This window comes from Podarcis bocagei (genome assembly GCF_964188305.1).
Source record: "Podarcis bocagei genome assembly, chromosome: Z".
In the NCBI taxonomy this organism is placed as follows: domain Eukaryota; kingdom Metazoa; phylum Chordata; class Lepidosauria; order Squamata; family Lacertidae; genus Podarcis; species Podarcis bocagei.
Window position 1 is genome coordinate 6398280 of NC_138140.1, and position 21781 is coordinate 6420060.

A 21781-nucleotide genomic window follows, 5' to 3' on the forward strand; every position below is an offset into this window, starting at 1 on the left:
TGATGATCTTTGTCGCCAAATGATAGAAACAGGTGAGCTTAACAGGTGTAAGATTTAGCCAGTGCCTAAATCTTTAGCCAGGGTGGGCCTCTACCATTGCAGAACCTTAGCCCCCATTCCACTGGAACAGAGGAACCCCACTGTCCAGATTGGGAGCCCTGTCCCTATGCCATCAGCTGCAAACAAGGGAATGCTTCTGGTCCTCCAGCAGGTAGAACCCCAAACAGAAACCAACAAAAGTCAGGCCTCTTTGCAGAGGATATAATTTTATGCACCTCTGACCCTATCACAGCAGGCAAAGTACAGAGTTGGAACAGTTCTCCGGGGTCTCAGGATTGCAAGAAACTTTTAAGAAAGCAGAGGTCATGCTTTTTCATACACCACCCCATTCATATACAACAGACGTTTACAGCAATGTTGAAGACTCCAATAGCTAGGAAAAGTTTTAGGTATCTGGGGGTGCAAATTCCCCAAAATTTGAACAAACAAGTTGTATCAGTTTAATTGCACTACATAAGAGAAAACTAAAATGTTATCTTAAAGATTTCAAAATAAAACATCACAAAGGAGGTCAACTACAGAACACATATTTAACCTAGTAAAGCTGGTGAGTGTGGGCCCAGCCCCCTAGGCCAGGTGGAAAGGGCCTTGCAGGGAGCGGCCTCCATGCCCCACAGCCAGGCGATGTTCCTCCGGCTTCATAAGGAGCCTCTTCAGTGGGGCTGGTGAGTGTGGGCCCAGCCCCCTAGGCCAGGTGGAAGGGGCCTTGCAGGGAGCGGCCTTCATGCCCCACAGCCAGGCGATGTTCCTCCGGCTTCATAAGGAGCCTCTTCAGTGGGGCTGGTGAGTGTGGGCCCTGCCCCCTAGGCCAGGTGGAAGGGACCTTGCAGGGAGCGGCCTCCATGCCCCACAGCCAGGCGATGTTCCTCTGGCCTTATGAGGAGCCTCTTCAGTGGGGCTGGTGAGTGTAGGGCCTGCCCCCTAGGGCAAGAGGACAGGGCCTTGCAGGGAGCGGCCTCCACACCTCGCAGCCGGCCAATGTACCTCCAGCCTCATGAGGAGCTTCTTTCTAGGCCTAGATGAGTCTGGGCCCTGCCCCCTGGGCCATGTGGATGGGGGCTTGCAGAGAGTGACCTTCATGCCCCACAGTCGGGTGATGTTCCTCTGGCCTCATGAGGAGCCTCTTCAGTGGGGCTGGTGAGACTGGGCTCTGCCCCCTAGGCCAGTTGGAAAGGGCCTTGCAGGGAGCAGCCTCCATGCCCCACAGCCGGGCGATGTTCCTCCAGCCTCATGAGGAGCCTCTTCAGTGGGGCTGGTGAGTCTGGGCCCAGCCCCCTAGGCCAGGTAGAAAGGGCCTTGCAGGGAGAGGCCTCCACACCTCACAGCCAGGCAATTTTCCTCCGGTCTTATGAGGAGCCTCTCTAGTGGGGCTGGTGAATCTGGGTCAACCCCTAGGCCAGGTGGAAAGGGCCTTGCAGGGAGTGGCCTCCATGCCTCACAGCCGGGCGATGTTCCTCATTTATGCACGTTTATTTACAATTTACATCCAGCGGTTCCAGGCCTGCCACCATTAGCTATGAGTTGGTCAGTCTGAGTCCCCACCCCTGTCACAGCACAATGGGCACCAAAGTCCTTCCTCTTTTATACTTTCATTGTATTTTAACCATTTCAGCTCTTCTGATTCAGGGAGGAGGTGGGTGGAAATCCCCCCCCCCCGCTCTCAAACGAAGAGCCCTCTGAACACCAAAGAAGTGTGCATGCACACGGAAGCTCATACCAATAACAAACTTGGTTGATCTCTAAGGTGCTACTGGAAGGATTTTTTTTTTTATTTTCTCTGAACACTGCTTCTCTACTGGTTGCATAGCAACTCCCTCAATGTCGTCTATCTCTTCTTCTCCCCCTGCCTGTGAACTGTCTTGAGCGCTGCTCTATCTGAGCTAACCCCTTCCTGCTCTGTCTGCACTCTTTCGTCTCCAGAGTCAGTCTCTGGTTCTCTCTGTACTGGCAGTCCTTCATCTCCAGAGCTTGACTCTTCCCAGGCGTTCATTTCAGCCACGTCCCTGACACTAAGTCATGACAAGACTTGGTAATCCCAGTCTAAGAGTCATGATGTCAACTTCATGGTCATTTTTGTTTTCTCCGGTTATGGCCTCTTTCCCTTTCCTGCTTTAGTTGCACAGGTGATGTCAACAAATCAGGGACCGGCTTAAGCACTTCACTATTCCTTTTCTGCTTTGCCTTCTGAAACAGGGCTGTCAATTGTTAAATGCTTTTTGTACTCAGTTTACAGTTTACTTGCTTTTAACTGATTCCATCCATCAAGTTAATATTGCAAGATTTCAATCCACCTGATTATTCTGAGGATATTTAGAGTTTCTCTCAGTTTTGTGCTATGGAAATTCCTCCCAGTGGGTTCACAGCCTATTCATATAAATTTGTCAAATAACTGTCTTGTTTTTGTTTTGGTTTTTGGTTTACTAAAAATTGATTACCTAACAAATCTGCCAGAAGCTGGTCAAAATATTGGGTCAGATCCTGGAGAAATAAAGTGTCCCCACAAGGGTTGGATGGCACAAGCTTACTACTCTGTCTCACTCTGGTCAGTGCCTGCATGGAATTATTCCAGGCTCCCATTATAAGGCATGCTGAATTTTCTTAAAGTAGAATGGAATGTACATGTAATAACAGAGTGCAAATATTCTCTGAAAATTAAGCTATGCAAATATTCTTATTTCCCAATCCTGTTCAGTGCCATTATTTCTCTTAACTACTACCCTACCTCCCCATAGCAATTACTGAATCATCCTGTCTGAACTGATCACATGAGATAGGTGATCTTACCCAACCAGGGATTCTTATGTATTAATTCAAATATCTATGCTTTCCACTTCATTTCTAAAGCATCCATACCCTATACAGATTTCCTCAACCTGGTCTCTCCAGGTGTTTTGGATAACAACTCCTGTCATCTGTGATAGAATATACCATGTGCTTGATGGGAGTGATAGTGTCACCAAACCGTGGTAATTTGGCTCTTTTGAAATCCCGAGAGACAAGTGATATCCCATATGCTATAGGGCTTTCAATAAGACACGTTGGAGACCAGATCTGGGTTTACACACCTTTCATGTAACATTTATTTCATATAGTCAAGTATACATTAATACATTGGTACCGAAAGGTTCAAACACTCACACATTCACACAAATACTCACACACGGCCCTTCACTTGGACTGATCAAGCCTCACATAAGAGCTGTGGGTGTCTGGTTGTAGCGCTGGTCCCGGTGACACTGAGGGTAAGCAGACTGCCCTTTTTATAGTCTTCCCCCTAGGCGTCTATGGGCTGGCTTTTAGAACAATTGAGTTTCCACCACTCTCCTCCTGTTCTCCTTCTGGACCACCGCATCACCTTTGCTGTTGTACCTCAGAAATACATACGTGTTTCAGGCCTTTATCATCTGTCTGTGGCCCACTGCCAGTTCCTCCTTGTCTTTGCTCTTTTCAGAGGATATTTATTACTGTTGTTCATCACAAGTTCCATCCTGTTTTCATCAGGGGATTTTTGCATCAGGGGTTTTTTGCTTTCATTAAGCAAAACCAATGTTCTTTTGGACACACTTACACATTTTTCCTTGATATAACCAATTTCTCGCTTCGCCTGGCAGTGTATCATGTTTTGCGAATTCACCATCTTCCTTGGACCCAACATTCATACATGACAATAGTTCAAAACATCTGGAAGCCAATGGTAAAGAAGGCTATGCCATGCTGTGTAACCAATCAGGTTTTATAATGCAATGATGTAAGCAAAGCCAAACAAATGATGATGAGATGTCAATGTTATATATGTGGGATTTGCAGCCAAAATCACAAATGCACATTTTGCTAGACAAGCTCAGGGCTAGTTCTTGAACTGCCGAGAGGGGACCCTTTCTGTGCGGTCACTTCCTTTGCCTCCTCTGCTCACCCTTGTCCCCACAGCTCACCCTTTCCACCTGCTGCAGCGCTTTCCCACCTGCCAAGCAAAATCAGGGTGCCCTGGGATAAAGGCAGAGCCAAGGTTGCCTTTAAAAAGTGAGGCTGTCCCTCTTAAAACAGGGTGCTTGGCAGGTGTGTGTTAAATCCAAAGCTGGTAAATTGATGCTGGATTATTGTAATGTGTGCTATATGGGACTGTCCTTAGGTTTTGTTCAAAAGTTCCAGCTTGTGCAGAATGTAGCAGCCAGACTGATGATGGGAGCACATAATTAACAACATGTGGCCCCTTTGTAATAATAATAATAATAATAATAATAATAATAATAATAATAATAATAATAATAATAATAATAATAATAATAATTTATTTATACCCCACCCATCTGGCTGGGTTTCCCCAGCCACTCTGGGCAGCTTTCAACAGAATATTAAAATACAATAGTCTATTAAACATTAAAAGCTTCCCTAAACAGGGCTGCCTTCAGATGTCTTCTAAAAGTCTGGTAGTTGTTTTTCTCTTTGACATCTGGTGGGAGGGCATTCCACAGGGTGGGTGCCACTACCGAGAAGGCCCTCTGCCTGGTTCCCTGTAACTTGGCTTCTCGCAGCGAGGGAACCGCCAGAAGGCCCTTGGCACTGGACCTCAGTGTCCGGGCAGAACGATGGGGGTGGAGACGCTCCTTAAAACACATGCACTGTCTGCCTGTCTGCTACTGAGCCAGGTTTAGTGTCCTTTCATTAATTTCCAAAGCCCTAAGCAACTTAGGTCCAAGGTACCTCAGGGACTGCCTTATAACCCGGCTTGATCATTGAGGTCATCTGAAGGACTGTCACTGGTTGCCTCCAAGTTAGCGAGGCTCATTTGACAATTAACAAGCCTTTATTGTCGTCAGCTCAGTCCTGTGGAATGCTCTGTCACTAGAGATTCAGCAAGTCTCTTCTGTTTTAACCTTTAAGCACCTGCTGAAAACTTTCGTGGACCACCAAGTTTAGGCAAGCAATTGAGAAAATATATTTCTATAACAGTTAGTTAATGGTCTCTGGTTTTAATTTTTAAATGCATTTTTAATATAGATATTGTAAAACACTTTGGTATTCGTTATGATATGATTTATACATTTTTATCGATAAATAAGTAGTCTTTGGCCCCAAACAAAAGGTGCTTCCCCCTGCTGGAATGTATTATTAAGAAGAGAAGTTGTAATATTGGTGTTAGGGCCAGAGTCAGACACAGATCAGCACTAAAGTAATAAGTCACTGATGCCAGTGAAATTAAGGTTTCTAGTGGTTGTGGCTTTACAGGGGCATCTGGCTGATCACAATGGGAAAATAAGATACTGGAACAGATGGACCTTTGGTTTGATCCAGAGGTGGTTTTTCTTACAATTTTCTCTCTCAATCTCTCTCTCTCGGGGGGGGGGGGGTTGCACACATACATGCACACAGGACAAAGTTCCTCAGTCCTCCCAATCTTTTTCTCCCATATCCTTGTGATGCACCCATTCACTCACAATGCTCTGGCACCAGGCTACTTTTTCACAGTTATAAACACAAGCCTTTCTATTAATTTCAGATGATGCATTTTCTATGCCTAGCTATGAATAAACCAGATCAATGCCAGTAACATGCTTTATTGGTCCTCCCATGAAATGAATTTGTAGAGAGACAGGCCACGAGATGGAGTCGACATGCAGATGAGATTGGTAAGTGAGAGTGTATTGATTATTTTCACCCCAGGCCAGGCAGTAATTCCAACTGGTGCCAGTATTTCCTCTTGCTTTGGTTCATTATTTATGCGATAAAAACACTATCCCAATGATAACAACACGTTTCATTTCCAACACCAAGCATAAAGCATCAACACTTAAGATTGTGAGAGGTGAGCAGGAGGGTGGGGGAAAGGGGGGGTGCCAGAGATTTTTTTAAAAAAACAAAAACAAGAAAACAAGTGCTAGAGAAGCTGAAAACTGCTGAGCCTGGTCTTGTGGCTTTTTATGCCCTCCAAAAGGAAGATTGAGAGCAGGTGTTAGATTACCAGGCTCTTTATTAATAACTCAAGGCTTCTAAAAGAGGTGGATTGATGGCACACTCAGCACTTAGCCAGTGAATAAAACCCTAGGTTCAGCATGCGACTCAAATCCAACTCAAACACTTTGCTCCATCAACTGCCTGCCTCTCCTCAACAAAAAGAAGCCCTCTTGAGGAAGAAAAGGGATCCAGCAAATAAAATTGGACTCTTCTTCCACATGAGCATTCATAATAAATAAATAAATAAATGTCTGGCTTAAAAGCCAGAGAGATTTCCTTTGTCAGACTGCAGGAACACTTAGGAAACAAGTGTTTTCTGGTGTCACCCACCATCAGCTTGCTTGGCAAAAAAGTCCAAACTTTCTGGCTCCTTTGATGAAATAACTGAAGGTTGTTTTAGAACAGAGATAGCCAACATTGTGCCTTCCAGATGTTGTTGATCTCTAGCCCTCATCAGCCCCAGACAGCATAGCCCAAGGTAAGGGGAAGATGGGGGTTGGAGTTCAATAAAATCTGGAGGTCACAATGTTGAAATGCCTAGTGCTTGGTTTAGACCAGGGATAGCCAACATGAAGCTCTTCAGATAGTGTTGGACTGTAACTCCCATCATCACTGCTGACTGTTGGCCATGCTGGAGTTTGGAGGGCACCTTGTTTCCATACCTGGTTTAAGACCAGCTTCAGGCATTTCATCAAAGGAGGCATTTTGTGAAATGACTTTCTCTTTTCCATAACCCAAGTGCAATGGGAGAACTTGAGGGGGGCAGCATGAAAGCAAAAACCTGTAACAAAATACATACTTCACATCATCTTTATGAGAAAAAAAACCTGAGATTCATATCCTTCTTAAATATCTTAACCAGCTGCCAACACCACTTCTCTTTCTGATTCCTTTTCCCCTTGCTGTGGAAATTAATCTGAAGCAATGGCAGACTTTGAACTCTCAAATTTGAGTGGCACCCTGTGCAATGCTAAAATTCAGCGACCCTCACCCCCACCTCTTGCACTCTGTTGTACATCATTGATGCAGCATCTCCTGCGGTGCTGGTGCAAATATGTAAGACCAAACCAGTTGCTCTACCCTGAAACTACCTTTGTCTGAAGGTAGGGTAGTCCTTTTAGCACTCCTTCAGTCTGTTCAGGTCAGAGCCCAATCTGTAGCTTCCTCTGAACTCCTCTTATAAGCTCAAAGCAAGCTAGGTAAGTAGGTGAGACAGACCCTGAGATAGCATAATAGTTAGATAAAGACTTCTAAAGTTTAGCCTTTTATTAAAGGGATTGTAATAAAGCAAGTAAGAGATATATGTGGTAACAGTAAAAACAAAACAAAAAGCAGTGGTTATAAAGTAGTCCTTACACTTGATTTGATCCTAAGCTTAGCTTCAGTAAGTTTTATACAACAATGTGCCAATAGCATGGGTTCCATCATGGAAGGTGTGGGATGTAAACACAGGAGCAGTCAATGACAACATTCCTAGAGTGTACATGTTAGAACATGGGGAGGGATGTCAGTCCAGCAAGCAGGTAAACTTCCTGGGGACGGACTTCCTCTGCATGTGACCAGAGGTGGGTGTGGCCTCACCTGTGCAGGTAATGACAAAAGCACAGGGCAGGCAGCCACTCTCTCTCTGCCATTTTTCTTTCGATGAGGAAACATCTAAAGATGCTCTCAGCCAAGAGAGGAGATAAGGACTATCTTGCTACAAGATAGATTCTAAATGTATGGAACATTTTTAAGCTGTCTGCCTTCTGGGATCATATTGTGAACAGAACGTGAGTAAACTCTTTTATACTTTTATAAAGACTGTGTCGTGTCTTGTATTTTAAGAGGGAACAAAAGGGGAAATTACCAGAGTAATTATTATAGAGGTTCTAGAGAACCTGTGCACACGTTACCGTTGCGAACTTAAAGGGGAATGTTTATAAACTCTGCTGATATTTTGGGAACTTGTTAGCACAAGTTGGATAAGGATATAATTAGTCAATATATCCTCTCCTGCACCCCAGAACATTCCCACAGAAGGGAACCAGGAAGTTTCTCTAAGATTGTTCAAACTGTCCATGTTTATGTTGTTTTCCAAGCTGGGGGTGATGAGTCACCCTCAGTCAGATGAAGCTCTGGGATTCTTAGGTTCCACATGTGCACATGGATGGCAATATTTAGCACACATGTTTGTTTGTTTATTACATTTGTATATCATCATATACCTGTAGATCTCAGGGCTGTTCACATCATCATCATCACCATCATTTATTTATATGCCACTCATCTGACTTGGTTACCCCAGCCACTTGGGGCGGCTACCAACAAATTAAAGCACAGTAAGACATCAAACATTAAAAACTTCCCTGTACAGGGCTGCCTTTAGATGTCTTCTAAAAGTCAGATAGTTGTTTATTTCCTTGACACCTGATCGGAGGGCGTTCCACAGAGCTGGTATGGCTACCGAGAAGGCCCTCTGCTTGGTTCCCTGTAACCAGTAAATCTCAGTGTCCAGGCTAAATGATAGGGGTGAAGATACTCCTTCAGGTATGCAGAGCCAAAGCCATTAGGTAGGGTTTGCCATATGTCCATTTCCCCCCAAACACGTCCTCTTTTGGGGGAATAATATTTGTGACTGGGTGGATTTTTAAAATCTGGCAAATATCTAGGCTTTCTATTCTTGCAGAGCACATGGACCTCAAGCAAGCTTTTGCCATATGTGTAATCACAGAGATTTCCCAACCTGGCTGCGTATAGTTACTTTTGCAACATTGCCAGTTGCCGGTGCATGCATCTGGAGCTGGTTCAGGCTCCCTGCCTCCTCCACTGACCAACCCATTAAAGGGAAAGCAGTAAGCATCGTGAGATTTGGGCCGTCTCACATGGGGATGTGTGTGTGTGTGTGTGAAATTTAAATTAGAAACCTGGCAGAGTTTCCTGTTGCTTCCACAGCAGCCGGAACTGGGAATGTTTGCAAGAAGACACAGGTGAGCGGCAGTTAAAAGAGGACAAGGGGAGTTTATTTTTTCTCTCTCTCTCTTTCTGTTTGCCTTCCCTGTTTCTCTGTTTGCTGAGAAAAATGCTTGGTGTGGGGGTTATAGCAAGTGAAGGGACTGTGTGTGAAGAGGAAGGATTTGCTGGGGTGAGTGCAAATGTTCATTCATTCCTAGAAATTGATAGAAGATTCAAGAAGCAGCGAAGTGCTGATTGTTTTGTCTATCCAAGGACATTTTCTATGGAAACCATTTTCTGGACATGCACAGTTTCTGCAGAACACAGTGATCTGTTTCTCAGTCTGTTTTATCTCTCCAAGCTGACAACACGGAGAGAAAGAGATTTTGCACCTTGGAACTTTAAGTGTACCTCCACCAGCGGCTGCGGGTAAAGCCTGTGTATATAGCTGAAACCATTTACGTGTTTATGACCAGCAAGTAAAGCAATTACTTGTTGAACTTTATTGTCTCTATTGTTTGTTTTACTCCATGGGCTAGAGCTCCTATGCACTTCAGAATAACATGTGTCACTCTGCTGATTTATGGCCCCTAGCACTTGCAGTGAAAGTATGCCAGACCCCTTTTTATGGTTCGAAGATCATAAATCCTCAACAGGAATCTCCCACCACCCCCACTTGTTCTTGCTCTGACTTTATCTAGTAAACTTTTTTGCTGTGCCCTTTTTTTGCAATTGCCCCACTCTTGAGTAGTGTTACTGAGGAGACAAGCTCTTTTCAGCAAGCATGGTTAGCTCTAGCTTTCTTCTCATCCTTGGAGCTGGTGAGGGTGATAGGGCTTGTGATTTGGAGGCTTCTAGAGCACATTTGCAGAGATGAGCCCTGCCTATCTCAGTGTTGGACACACAGTGCCGAAACAAGCCTTCCTGACCTCCATCTTGAAGCTGGAGACAGGAAGGAACCATCTCTGCAATCACATTGGGCATCCATACATTTTTTTCCATCATAACTGAGAATGACTCCCAGCCTTCTCTCAACCTCCAAGCTGAAAAATAGGGCCGTAGCTATGCATAGTGTAATTAAATTATTTTTAATTTTGTTTTAATGCTATAACCCCCACCCAAAGAAACAGAGCATGGAATGCTACTTGAGAACATTTGTTTCAGAGGCTAAGCGCATGAATGGGAATAAGGTCTTAGATGAGAGTCAGGCTCCTGGCAACCACTGATATTTGGTTGGCTAGGAAAGCTGCCCAGAATTTGTGGACCACTAAGTGTTATGTCTCAGCTCTTGAAATTGTGTTTTGCTAGCAGATTCTAAGGTGGTTCTTTGTGCTATCTTAAAGGAAATATGCAATATATCACAGCTTCTATAGCCTACATATGGTAAAGGTATTTAAAATAAGAGTCGTCATAGTGATCTGTAGTTAAAAGTAGAGGTAGGTAAATGTGTCCCTTTTTTGCTCATCAAAATTGGCAATCCTACGTTTAGGGCTTTAAAGGCCAGTACCAACACTTTGAATTTTGCTAAGAAATGTACTGGGAGACAATGTAGATCCATTAGAACTGGTGGTATACGGTCCTGGCAGCTGCTGCCAGTCATCAGTTTGACAGTCACGTTCTGGATTATTTGTAGTTCCTGAGTCACCTTCAAAGGTAGCCCCATGTAGAGTGCATTGCAGTAGTCCAAGCAAGAGATAACCAGAGCATGTACCAGTCTGGTGAGACAGGGTAGGTGGGGTTTCAGCCATTGTACCAGATGGAACTGGTAGACAGCTGTCCTGGACACAGAATTGACTTGTGCCTCCATGGACAGCTGTGGCTCCAAAATGACTCCCAGGCTGCACACCTGGTCCTTTAGGAACACAGCTACCAAATTCAGGACCAGGGAATCTCTAACACCTGGCCTCCCCCTGTCCCTCAGAAACAATACTTCTGTCTTGTTGGGATCCAGTCTCAATCTCTTAATGGCCATCCACCCCCAGCTGCCTGAAGATACCTACACAGGACATTCAACACTGGTTCCAATTTAAACAAGAAGTAGACCTGGGTGTAATCTGCATATTGGTGAACACCTAGCCCAACCCCCCTATTGATCTACTGCCGCGGTTTCATATAGAAGTTAAAAAGGGGAGAGGGCAGAGCCCTGAGGCACCCCACAAGTTAGCTCCCAAGTGATCATTCATCCCTCACATGGTCCAGGAGGAAGGAGCGGAACCACTGCATAACAGTGCCTGCACCTCCCAGCCCTCCAAGATGGTCAAGGAGGATACCCTAGCTGACAGTATCAGAAGCCACTAAGAGATTCAACAGGACCAGGAAACAGCTTTCACTTCTGTCCCTGGTCATCAAGTAGCATGACCAGGGCGGCTTTAGTCCCATGATGAGACTTCCGATTGGAAGGAGTCCAAATACTCTGCATCCTCCACTCATGTCTGAAGTTGTTCTGTGACTACACACTCAATCACTTTGCCCAGGAACGGAATATTTGAAACTAGGCAATAATTGGCCATAGTTTCTGGGTCTAAGGATGTTTGATGATAGCTTCTTTAAGGGAGTCCGAGAAAACTCCATCACAGAGAGAAGCATTCACCACCTCACGGGGCCCATTGCCCAGCCCTGCCTGGCTTGCTTTATGAGCCAGGATGGGCAAGGATCAAGAAAGGATCGGTTTCACTCACTCCAAGCAGCCTGTCCACATCCTCAGCGGTAACAGGTTGAAATTGATCCTATACAACTGACATGTCCAATGCGTCAATCATGATCGTCTCTCCAATTGCGTGATAGATTCTGGTTGATCACAACTCAGGTCTCAGGGTGCCTCTGCAGCACTGCAAAGGGAGCTCTGGGAAGGGAGGCACATGAGAGAGACAATGACATCCCTCCTCCCTCTCCTGCCAGTTCCTGTGGAAAGAAAACACCTTCTCCCTCCTAGTTCTGCATGGATGCTGAACTTTCCCCACCTTTCCAGCTCCAGCCTAGTTGTGTTTACTCGAAAGTAAGCCACTGCCCCCCTCATCACGGAGCTCTTCGTCTGGTAAAGGGGGAATTGGACATTTCAGGGCGCACTGGCTTCCCACACACCAAGGGCCCTGGGAGGGGGCTGGTGGGGGGGTAATAACTTGTTATTATTTTATAATAATAATAATAATTTATTATTTATACTCCGTCCATCTGGCTGAGTATCCCCAGCCAAATATAAAATGTTTAATTTGAAGAATTACAATGGGAGAGTGTGGTAGATCACTGCTGGTTTTTGATACTGGATACTAGCTCACAGCCTACTGGAAGTTGGATATGCCTGCTATACAACTTGACTAGACATAGCTCTGGCACTCGCCCACACCAACCCTGCTACCATGATGCAGTCTGAGCAATTTTATCTGCAAAAAACTTCACAAAATCATTGCAGGAGATCTTGGGGTCCTTATCAGACCCCAAGGGCTAAGGTGGTTCTGTTAGACTGTGAAGCACCTGAAAGAGTCTCCATTCTGACAGGAGGAACTGTTTGGCAGTGGAACAGATTCCCATGAGAGGTGGTGGACTCTGCTTCCTTGGAGGTTTTTAAGCAGTGGTTATATGGCTATCTGACATGGATGCTTTAGGTGAGATTCCTGCATTGCAGAGGATTGAACTAGAGGACCCTTGGATTTCTTTCTATGGCACTATTTTCCACAGATGCAATAGAGGCAGCAAAGAAGGTCCTCTTTGCCATCACTATTGACACTTGGTAGGCTCGACATTGAGCTCTAACCCATATTCAGTCTGATTCACAGTAAGTTTTTCACCACCAGCGCTCTAGCCATGCCAGCAATTGTTTCATCACCCTCAGTGCTGGGGAAAACCACAGGGCCGTCTGGGCTCCATGCAATCAGAGAGGGTACTTTGGAGCCAGACAGTCAATAGCCCTGGTTAGCTACATATTCCAGTGAGCCACCAGGAAATCAGATGAGAGGCTATCAGCATGGGATAAGACACCCCCACCAATTTCCTAAAGCCATTTGGATCCATTAAGTGCTAGGGGTGGACCATTCAAATTGGTCCCACCTCCCTGTGGAAGGGAAGGGTTGCAGAGAAGTCTAGTTGTACCAGAAAGTGGTACTTCTTTTGTTCAACTGGAACTTAGTGTCAGATCATCCACATCCACAAACACCAGATCTACGGCTATGAGTAGGGTCAGACATAAAAAAAAAAACATGACATTTGAATCCACACAAAACATTCAATTTTATTTATACAAAATGCCTTGAGTGATAAGAAGAGAAGAAAACAACTGCTAGTCAGTTACCAAGTGAGTCCCTCCCTTTTGCCATCTGGAGTCAAGGTGGTTACTTGGCATTCTTAGTATTGTTGGCCTGAATTTTCTTCACCCCTTGTTGTTTTGTTTCCTTGCAAAACACATGCTCTGCAGGAACTTGGAATCAACCCCCTTCAAAGATTAATAACTAACTGATCTGGGTGTTGTTGTTGTTTAGTCGTTTAGTCGTGTCCGACTCTTCGTGACCCCATGGACCAGAGCATGCCAGGCACTCCTGTCTTCCACTGCCTCCCGCAGTTTGGTCAGACTCATGTTTGTAGCTTCGAGAACACTGTCCAACCATCTTGTCCTCTGTTGTCCCCTCAGTGGCGTAGCGTGGGGGGGTGCAGGGGGGCCCGGCCGCACCGGGCGCAATATCTGGGGGTTAGGGTTAGGGGGCGCAAATTACCTGCCTTGCCCCGGGTGCTGACAACCCACGCTACGCCACTGCGTCCCCTGATGTGTCCCCTGATACTGATCTGGGTATCTTAATGCTATTTCTGTGCCACTTGTGAGACTGGTTGTTTGTGGTGTGGTTCTTGGACTTGGCCATGGCTTAAACCTCAAACTCTGCCACAGATCAAACCCAAACCAGAAATGTTCAGCACGTGGAAGTAAATTTATGAAGAGATTTCAGGAGATGCATCCTTTCCCTGCGTGCTAGATAGCTTGATGGGCAGGGGGCAGGTTTACTTGTGGATTTATGAGAAGCTCAGGCTACATACAAACTACTTTCTATTATGAAAGGATGCAGCCCCTGGCATATATTGTGATTAAGGGAAAGGAGAGTTGAAGCTTTGAATTCCCTAGCAAGGCCCTCTCTCTTAGCCCCCATTAATTACAGCAAATCTCCCATAGTGACCAGAGATTGGAAGACAGATATTTCCTGTTATGGTAGAAGGTAAAGGCTCTGATGAACTGTTGCATTATCCATGCAACTATTCTAAAGGGCAGCCAGGTACATAGAGCTGCACCCCCCACTTCCCCCTGATTCAAGGCATGAAGCCAGAGGGCTAAAACTTCTCCATCTAATGATGCTTAAAAACACCATTCAAATCAATTCACTTCTTTCATTCTGCATATTGACTTGTAACCATAATGTGTGCCCAAGCTTCCTCATTGAAGGATTGTCTGGTGTTGAGAGGTTGAAAGTGAAGGGGGAATGTTTTGTGCCATTAATTCTCACAGTCCCTCATTAATAGCCCAGAAATGAACCTGATCATTAATGTTTAAAGGATACTCAGTTCTTTAAAATGCTATTAAGAACACACAAAGGGGAAGGGGGTTGACTTGGATCTCTCTTGCCAGAAAGCCTAACAGCATTCGTTCAGTAGGAATTGACATATTTGTGTGCTAGCCCATAACTGCAATTATAAACAGAAAAGCAAGCAAGCATCAGCATATACAATACTTATATGCAACGACACATTATAACACTTGAAAGTGAGTTCTCTTCTATGTGTGTGGTGTGTTTTATAGTTAGCAGCCAGCAGCAGTCAGATTTAGCTCATTTCAGCTTTTGGGAGCTTGCAACCAAAAGCTCATGAACAGAACTTGCAAATAGGAGCATTTGCAAGGGTATTTAGAGGGGGGGGGGTTTTGAAGGGGAAGGCCCACAATACAGTTTCATGGTGTTCTAAGGAACAAAAGATATGGAGGGCGAGGGAGCTGCTACACCTCTGCCATGTTTTTCTTTCTGCCAGAGAATGTACAAAAGTACACATGTAGCAAGTACAAACTAGTTGCCTTGCTGGAAGACAAGGTGCAGCAGCCTGAGGCTTGCCTAGCCACACTTCAAGCTACAGGACAAGATGCAGAGTTTCTGAATACAGCTGAGTTGACTGTGATGGAACAGCAACACCAGTGGTTTGCCCCTGGGGAGAGGAAGAATGTCTATTGCAAGAGACTAGCCCCTGGAGGAATTTGACACAAAGAAATAGGACAGCCACAAGTCACACTGTCACTGGAGCTGCAAAAACGAGGACAGCATTTGCATACCGCAGGACACACTAAGGTGGCTGTGAAAGATACAGTGTACAGAACAATTCCTACTACCACCAACCCCCGGAGGAGGAAGACACAGGAGGAGATGGACTTGGAGGAGTCTTTTTACACTCTTGACCTAACCTCTTCAGATCCAAGGCTCCTGATCGTGGATGAGTATCCTTATAACCCACTTGCTACCTTCCATTGAGATAATCTCAGAGAAAGGGAATCACATTGCTCCAGACAAGGCAAGCTGAGAATAGGCTGTACTCAAGCCATAGGGTTCCTGCCATTATATCCAGATAATCTCCAGTAAACAAGAGGAGAAGACTCAAGAGCAGCTACAGACCTTAGAACACTCCAAGGCGACTTTGAAAGACAGAGCGTATAAGAATGGTTCCTGCCAGCTCTACCTCCCTTTTAAATCGCGCACAATTCAAAGTGTGGGTGATGACCTTTAAAGCCCTAAACGGCCATGGCCCAGTATACCTGAAGGAGCATCTCCACCCCCATCATTCTGCTTGGACACTGAGGTCCTCCTGTGAGGGTCTTCTGCTGGTTCCCTCGCTGCAAGAAATGGAGTTACAGGGAACCAATGATAAATGCTATTGGGTGACAGAGAAAAGGTGAAACTATTTCAACACCTACTTTGCCTCTGTCTTCACCCAAAAAGAAAGTGATGCCCAGCCTGGTGATAACAGAATAAATGATGAAAGGAGGGAGCTGCAGCCCAAGACAGGAAAAGAGGTAGTAAGGGAACACCCAGCTACTTAAAATGAATTCACATCTCCAGGGCCTGACGAGCTGAATCCAAGGGTACTAAAGGAGCTTGCAGGTATAATTTCAGAGCCTTTGTCTATTATCTTTGAGAATTATTGGAGAACAGGTGAAGTCCCTACAGACTGGAGGTGGGCAAATGTCCCCATCTTCAAAAGCGGGGGAAAGGAAGACCCAGGTAACTACCGATTGGTGAGCTTGACATCAATACCAGGGAAGCCCCTAGAACAGATAATTCAGCAGTCAGTCTGTGAGCATTTAGAAAAGGATGCTGTGATTACTAAGACCCAGCATGGGTTTCTCAAAAATAAGTCATGCCAGACCAATCTGATTTCTTTCTCTTTTTTATGGTATTACAAACTTGGTGGATCAGGAAAAATGCTGTGGACATAGTGTATTTCGATTTCAGTAAGGCTTTTGACAAAGACCCCCATGATATTCTCATGAGGAAGCTGGTAAAATGTGGATTGGACGAGGTAACTGTTAGTTGGAATTGTTGACCGACCGAATCCAAAGAGTACTCATTAATGGTTCCTCGTCATCCTGGAAAAAAAGTGACAAGTGGGGTGCCAAAACTTTCTGACAGCAAGAGCTGTTCGACAGTGGAATGGTCTCCCTCAGGAGGTTGTAAACTCCCATTCCTTGGAGGATTTAACCAAAGGTTGGATGGTCATCTGCCATGGATGCTTTAGCTGAGATTCCTGCTTTGCAGGGGGTTGGACTAGATGACCCTTGGGGTCCCTTTCAACTCTACAGTTCTATGAAGTGGCACACATATCCAAAGAGTTAACACAGAAAGGATGCACTTTTTAAAAGTGAATCTTTCTACTTTCCATTCCTGCTTCAGGTCAGTGTGGTATATCACAGAGTACGGCATCGGCTCAGCTGCCAGTCCACGTGACGCCATTAATCCACCTCTTGGCATTTTTCAACATTAAACCTATGTGCATATTATTACAGTATGTCAGCTGGAAAGCTGCCACCTCCCTCCCCCCTCCACAAAAGGCCACTCACAGCTAACAGTATGAATTATTGGAAAAATTGCAACAGAGAGGGAGCCCTCTCTGCAGCCCCCTTTGCTCTCGATGGGTTTATGCAAATCAGCCAAATTAAGCCAGCAGAGTTGACCTTAGTCATAAAATAAATCCACTTGATGTATAAGTAAGGGATGGAGAAGTGGGCAGGGTTGGAGGGAAGCGGGGAGCTGAAGCAGTGACATAGAATTTATGCAGAAGGAAAGCAATGCACTACTTTTCTATGTTTCTGTCCTGCCCATTCCACAGTTTTCTGAGTCATTAACCAAGCCATTTTGCAATGCATTTAAACTTTCTTGAACTTAGCTATACAATCAGCAGTGAGGGAGAAAAGACGACTTAGTGGAAAGGTGTGGAGTCAGCAGAAAAAAGGGGTGGATGGGAAAGATGAGAGGCAGCAAAGTAGCCTGGTGTGTTTATGCAGCCTTTTTCCAACCAATGCTCCCCCACCCCACCCCACTGAGTAGGTCAGGATAAGTTTTCTTTAACCTTTTGCACATGTTCCAGCCACATATTCAATAAGAGACTTGCTTAATGGGAAGCGTGTTGTGAGAGGCAGTCAGCAGTGACACCAATTTCCACAGTAGTGAGTCGCCCATCTGGAATGAAGGATATCTCAGGCCCTCTATTTCTGATGTTTAGAGTATGAGCACCATCACTGATGTAGCCAAAATGGCACATCCCTTGCATATGGGGGAGGTATCAGCAGGCTTGAAAAAATGCAAGCAATTGGGGGGGGGACTAAGGGGAGGGATCAAACCCTCCCCTAAAAAAAGAGAGACACTAAAGCCTGTGCATGATCAGTGGCCATGGTGGGTAATTTGTTGCAGGGAGGAAATGGAAGACATGGGGAATAGATGGAATAATTTATTTGTTTACTTTCTTTCCTACATTGATCTTTCCCCCTTTCTTCCATCATGGAGCGCAAGGTACTATACATGTTGAAATGGTTCAGAGGAGCACTGTGAGTTTTCTTCCATGGATGCAGGAGGCCGACTGGCTTCAATTAGAAATCCAAGGATTAGAGGCACTTCACACACTCTCTCTCTCAGCCCTGCATTCCCTGCTGGGTAACCCTCCTCTAGCTGCTTAAGTCTTCCCTCCTCTGTGATTCCTATGATGATTGGCCCCATGCTGCTATTAAGCTTTTTCCTAAGCGCAAGAGCAGTACCAGGGACAAGTTCTATCAGAATCATGAGAGGGGGAGCAGACAGAGGTTTAAAACTTTTCTCTCCATGCAATCTCCCTTGTGTTGCTCAGGTGGCTGAGGAACAGCTGAGAGTGGTGGAAAGAGGTTGTGGTGCAGACAAAAGTTGATATTCAGCTGGAAACCCCCCTCCCCGCTCTTTCTTCCACTTGGCTAATCAGTGGGAGAGTATGTTGAGAGCTATGTAAGATTATGCAGTGGGCCAGAAATAGCCAGGGAGGGGGGATATTGCAAACTTCTGAACAAGAAAATAAAAATAGAGAGAAGCATATTTCTTGGAGACTGTGTACACTGACCAGAGAATTTTCATTGTACCTGAAGAATATAAACCTCTTCATGGAAGGTTCACCATGAGTCCTGGTGAATGTACACAATAGTTAGTTATTATACACATTAAGCACTCAATTTACATTCCCCTGATTGTGTTAGGGGACATTCGGCACAGAAACGTGTGTATACCTTTAAGAAGTTTCTGGGATTAATTGGTTGCAGCTGGCCGTGGCTATAAAGGGGAAAAGCTGAGTTTTGTAGCCTGCCTGCAGGAATAACACCCACCAGAGTTTGTGTTTATTATTTTGTAATAAAGTCTTCGTTATAGTTTGGGTTTTTATACCTATGTCTCCTGGAGTCACTCTGTCCTCTGCCACCAGCTGGAAATCCCCCTCCAACAGGTTATGGGCCCAGTCCAACAGGTTATGGGCCCAGTCCCCAGTCCTGAGTGGGCAGAGACAGAGCGTGAAAAGAACCCAGAGACTGGAAGCAACTCAGCATTTCTCAAGCAGCTGGCTTTGTGAAGGCATCGGCAGGGAGACCAGGAGTCGAACATTTCTTCAAGCCACGTGTAAGGACTGAGTGGAAAGCTGAAAGCTGGGTGGAGCCATGGCTGGAATTGGAGCAGGAGCTCAAGGGGGAGCTTCCTATTTTCCAGTAGAGAAACTGGGAGAGTCCAATTATATGTCATGGAGTTTACAGATGCAGGCGTTTTTAAAGAATGAACAATGTTGGACTGTTATTGTTAACCCTCCTGTAAAAGAGGAGGATGAAGAAGTAGATGAAGCATACCAAAGGCTGGAGGACAAAGCCTATGCCAATTTAATTTTGAGTTTAGAGAAGTCTGTTATCTCATGTGCGAGACCTTGAAACAGCAAGTGAGATTTGGCAAGCACTGAGAGCAATACATATTAGAGACACTGCTGGCAGCAAAATTACCCTAATGAGAGCTCTGTACCGAGCCAGGCTAAGTGACGGTGATTGTGTTTCAACACACCTTCAAAGAATGTGTGGTTTATTTTCACAGTTAAATGAACTTGGGGAACATTTTTCTGAACAGAGAAAGGTTTATATTGTGCTGTCTTCACTTCCCGAGTCATGGGACAATTTAGTGATGACTCTGGAGGCAATTCCAGAAAACCAATTAACAATGCATTTCTTAACTGGGCGTTTGCTTGATGAGGAGGAAAGACGCCATGAGAGGAAGGCCACAAGCCGTCACCGTAACTCCAGAAATCGGAGGCAGTCCAGTAAAAGATATGCAACTGATGAGGAGCGGCAACCTAAAGTGGTTGTAGACCACAGAGAGGAAGCAGCTTTCACAGTCAGAAGATGCTATCATTGTGGGTCAACCAAGCATTTAGTACATGAATGCACTGTGTCTGTGGGAGAAAACACAAGAAAAGGGCGGCCTGCGTTTTCTGGGAAGCGAGGAGACAGGAAGAGTCGAGTCCAGTATGTTTCTGCAGCAGTTTGTTTTTTTTTTTTTTTATAAAATTTTTATTGGTTTTTCAGAATTTTTAAAGACAAACAAACACAGAAAGAACAAACATACATGTATAAATTCTTAACATATTTTCATAAACTTCTTTTCTGGGACTTCCCCATACCTCCCCTTTCTGCATCCCAATGTCCAAAGTTTTGTAGCAACTCCCAATTGTTACTTTTCAACCTCTGTCAACTTAGTCCTCTCTATGTTCTGATCTTATATCACTGTATCCCTTTGTTTCTAAAAACCACAGCACATTAACATTCATTAAGTTTATAGTAGTCCTTAAGGTAACTTTTAAATTTTCTCCATTCTTCTTCCACCGTCTCTTTTCGTTGGTCACGGATTCTGCCTGTCATCTCAGCCAATGTCATATAGTCCATCACTTTCATCTGCCATTCTTCCAGAGTGGGTAAATCTTGTGTCTTCCAATACTTTGCGATGAGGATTCTTGCTGCTGTTGTAGCATACATAAAGAAAGTTCGGTCCTTCTTCGACACCAATTGGCCGACAATGCCCAGGAGAAAGGCCTCTGGCTTTTTAGGAAAAGTACATTTAAGTACCTTTTTCATTTCATTATAGATCTTTTCCCAGAAAGCCTTAATCTTCGGGCATGTCCACCAAAGGTGGTAGAAGGTACCTTCAGTCTCTTTACATTTCCAACATTTGTTATCGGGCAAATGATAAATTTTTGCCAGCTTGACTGGGGTCATGTACCACCTGTACACCATTTTCATAATGTTTTCCTTTAAGGCATTACATGCCGTAAATTTAATACCGGTGTTCCATAACCATTCCCAGTCATCTGACATAATGTTATGACCAACATCCTGTGCCCATTTAATCATGGCTGATTTGACTGTTTCCTCCTGTGTATTCCATTTCAGCAACAAATTATACATTCTGGATAAATTCTTAGTATTAGGTTCTAGCAGTTCAGTTTCTAATTTTGATTTTTCCATCTGGAAACCAATTTTCCTGTCCTGTTTGAAAAATTCCACTATTTGATGATACTGAAACCAATTTTGTACCTTATGCTTCAGTTTCTCATAGCTTTGCAATCTCAACTTATCTCCATCTTGTTCCAAAATTTCCCAATACTTCGGCCATCCGACCTCCATATTGAGTTTCTTCACTGCTTTGGCCTCCACTGGTGAGACCCATCTAGGGGTTTTGTTTTCCAAAAGGTCTTTGTATCTTCTCCAAACATTAAACAATGCTTTTCTAACAATGTGATTCTTGAAAATACTGTTAACTTTATCATACCATAAATATGCATGCCAACCAAAAGAGTTGTTGAAACCTTCCAGATCTAAGATGTCTGTATTTTCGAGGAGCATCCATTCTTTCAGCCAGCAAAATGCTGCTGCCTCATAGTACAATTTCAAGTCCGGCAGGGCAAATCCCCCTCTTTCCTTCGCATCTGTCAGTATTTTAAATTTAATTCTGGGCTTTTTGCCCTGCCAGACAAATTTTGAAATATCTTTCTGCCACCTCTTAAAACATTCCATCTTATCCAGGATCTGCAAGGTCTGAAACAAAAATAACATTCTAGGCAATACATTCATTTTAATCACAGCGATTCGGCCTAGCATTGACAGTTTCAAATTTGACCAAATTTCTAGGTCTTTTTTAATTTCCGACCAACATTTTTCATAGTTATCTTTATACAAATTCACATTTTTTGATGTCAAATAGACCCCTAGATATTTCACCTTCTTGACCAGTGTCAACCCTGTCTCCTCTTGGAACTTCTCCTTTTCTGCATCTGTTAGATT

At 44.5% G+C, this 21781-nt stretch overlaps 1 long non-coding RNA gene across 1 annotated transcript; it reads left to right on the top strand.

Moving 5' to 3' along the window:
- The first annotated feature begins 6647 nt into the window (after nt 1-6647).
- On the top strand, nt 6648-9451 carry LOC308579084. The gene is made up of 2 exons (XR_014004264.1): nt 6648-7445; nt 8035-9451. It is a non-coding gene; the product is annotated as an uncharacterized lncRNA (long non-coding RNA).
- The last annotated feature ends 12330 nt before the right edge of the window (nt 9452-21781 follow it).